We start from the raw sequence: 3308 nt of genomic DNA, 5'->3' as shown, positions 1-3308 counted from the left end.
CATTAAATATAAATATGTAATTAATTGTGCAGATAAACTGTGCGAAACTTTATTAAATTAGCACATGCTGAGCTATAAATATGCCATGGCTTGCGTATACTTGATATTTGTTGCATACATTTTGAAGCCATTGCTGGTAGCTTAAACTTTAAGCATTAAAAGCAAATTATTAACTCACACTTTTTATGCTCTAAGCTTTAGATTAATGCTAACGCTCGTTAGTGTAAGCTCATTAGTTCAACTTTTTATAATCCACACAAATCACTGCTTTACTAACTTTGTTTATAACCTATGCTTAAGCTTATTTGCTAATTGCTGTTACCATAGATTCTCTTTTTCTTGTTCACTAATGACAGCGTATATTGCATGTTGCAATTACATTCATGTTTGCTTTGACGTTGATATAAGTCCAACTCTCTGAACATATCGCGCTTAGCCTCCTACATATTTTATTTGCCATTTGTAGAGCTGCGTACATGTGCTTATTTCAAAAGAAATAGCGACAAATATTCTTGCAATAGTATTTTTATTATGAGCATAAAGTATGGTTCATACGTTGCTTGATATTCTGGCGGGGTCGCTCGTTGCGTTTCTTTTCGTTTGAGTAAAAAATGTGCTTTGCCCCTTGGAGTTTTCACATTCATGCTTCATTGGCATTTGCCAACTATTTTGTGTGTGTGACAATAGCCCAGGGAATATAATATAATATATGAAAAGAAACTCAAATTGCGCAGAACTACAAAATGAGGCTTTAATATTAGAAGAACTTTAAGTGAATTTTAAGCTTGAGCCGCTTACACTATGCAATCATTTGATTCATATCCCTTTTGAACTTGTGCCACTGTTTGTAAGCAGCTTTCGTTGTACTTATTGTAATTGCTTGCTTACGATATCAGTTCGCTTGCGTATGTAGTTTATTTATTTTCAAGAGTCAATTGGTTTCATGTCCCTTGCGCATCGATAAATTAATGGCTATCGGTTTTCTCTTTTGCACAAATCAATTTAAAATAAAACAATTACCATTGAGCAGCGAATTATTGAGGTTTCACTATCGCACTTTTGCGCCTGTTGCGCGTTCAAGGATATGTGTGCCTGGCTCAGACTGCTGCTGACATAAACAAAGCTGTTTTCACTTTGCATGTGTGTTTGTGTTTGCTTAATGTTTGCGAGTGTGTGTCTGATTTATTCAAATGGAAGCAGACACAAAACAAAACAAATTTCCATTGTTTTGTTGAGCCTATTTTCTTGTGGCATGTGGAAAACTCACAATCAGTTTTCTCATATTGGCTGTCATTTTAAGAAATTAAATGCATACAGCAAATATTGATTTGGATATATTAAATGTTGCAGAGATTTGCTTAAGCAAATAAATAAATAAAATGAAATCTTGCCCTGCTTTGCCTCAAAGCCTTACTTTGCTTACAAATTATACAAATTATCTTATCGATTGAGCAATGTGCGCAATATCAATTTCAATTTATGTTGCAAATTTGCTTTACATTTGCACTAAATGTTGTCGATATTGCGGGCAAATTGCTGCAGGTTAGGCACATTTCTGAGCACGATAACTACAAGGCAAATAGCCTTGGGCAACAAAGAACATTGCAAAACGCTGTTCAGCTCTGAACAATGCAGCAAGCCACTAACAGACTAGCAAGCAATTTCTGTTAATGTCGATGATTAAACGCTTAGAGTGAGCCACTTAAACGCAGCTTGTGCGTTACTTTGTTGTCTGCTTTTAGGCCATTTAACCACGCGGCTAAGTTAAGCCAAGTTTCACATGCTGCTGTTTTTTTCTTTATGTCGCTGCCGCAGCTTGGAGTGTTGAAAAGAGTTTACTCAAAGATTGCTTAATGGGGCGTATGAGTAACGCAGCAAATTAATGCCTAAGTGAGTTTACTCGTTGCCCTAGTCTGCACAACTGCTTTATGCTCGCGTTTCCGTTTCCCAACAAACATCAAAGTTTCACCAACACAAAAGTTCCATTGAAGCCATGCAGCATTCTATTTAGTATTTTAACTTTTTTTTATTAAACGCAGCTCACAAAAAAAGAACGAGAAGAAAACCAGCGAAAAACTTTGCCAAGTTTATTGCAGCTTTTGTTGCCACTTAAGGCTGCTTTGTTTATTAAATAAATATTTGACGCAAGTTTGCCGCTTTGATTGGCTAGATAAACAGCAAAGGTCAGAGAGCATGAGAAACTTTTTATATAAAATCATTTAATGACAGACATAAAAACGCATTTATTATAAATCTTGTGCAAAACAGCGATTTAAAAAAATATTAAATGCATGCAAACAACTTTTTTATAGCTTCAAGCCAATTTTAATATGAAAGTCAAGAGTCTCGGAACTAGACACAAGTTGGGCTAATTAGCTATGGAACTTGTTGCATATTTACAGATCAAATGGCGGACAACAGGCAGCGCGCTGGCTTGCTAGCCCTTACTATATCAATAGCAGAAATTTAAAACCGCCTTTTTATGTACTCAAATCCTTTTAAGCAACATATGTGCAATTTTGTGTGTTTAAAGTTTTGAGCGCACTAGGCTGGGGCTGCTTTTAAATTCGATTGTAAGGCAGCTATAAAATTCCAATCACGTGCATAAAACGCGCATAAATATACATAAACAAATGTATGTAATGTATATATTTTTTTGCTTGACAGGCCAAAGGTTTTTCAATTTGGGCCTGCGCACGTATTCATAAAAAAAAAAAAAAGAAATAGCAAAATTTTTAAAACATTTCCACAGTCATTCGAACATGCATACGATACTTTTGAGCAGTCTGTACATTTTTGAGTTAATTTTTAAACAAAATAATTGTCTTGCAGTCTTGAGCATTACGCCGATAATAAGCAACGATTATCGTGTTTATTTTGTATATAATTCATTCATAAAACGGGCAAGCGACTAGAGTGAGGATAACTGCCCCTGCACGTACTTTGTTGACAGCGCTGCGACTGAGGCGCGCACGTGGCATCAATGGGCGGCCAACCTCAACCTCCAAGTTCACAGTTACAAGCAGCGCAAAGATACACACACACAGACACACACAGGCACAGGCAGCCGCCAAGCAAACGGCCACATGAAAATATCCCAAACAAACTTGGAAAAATTTCCCAGTTTTCGTTGAGCAAACGAGAGCGTAAGCCGAAAGAGAGAGCCGTTTGGTAAGAGAGCAATGCATAAAGATTGCCGCTGGCGTCCACAACGACGTCGACTGCGACAGCGACTGGCTTTCACTAGCTTTTCAGACCCAATGGACCTGTTTGGAAAATTCGCACAGTCAGTTTGTTTTAAAATTTTG

Source organism: Drosophila busckii, chromosome 3R (assembly GCF_011750605.1).
Source record: "Drosophila busckii strain San Diego stock center, stock number 13000-0081.31 chromosome 3R, ASM1175060v1, whole genome shotgun sequence".
Taxonomy (NCBI): domain Eukaryota; kingdom Metazoa; phylum Arthropoda; class Insecta; order Diptera; family Drosophilidae; genus Drosophila; species Drosophila busckii.
Note: the sequence above shows the minus strand (reverse complement) of the source record.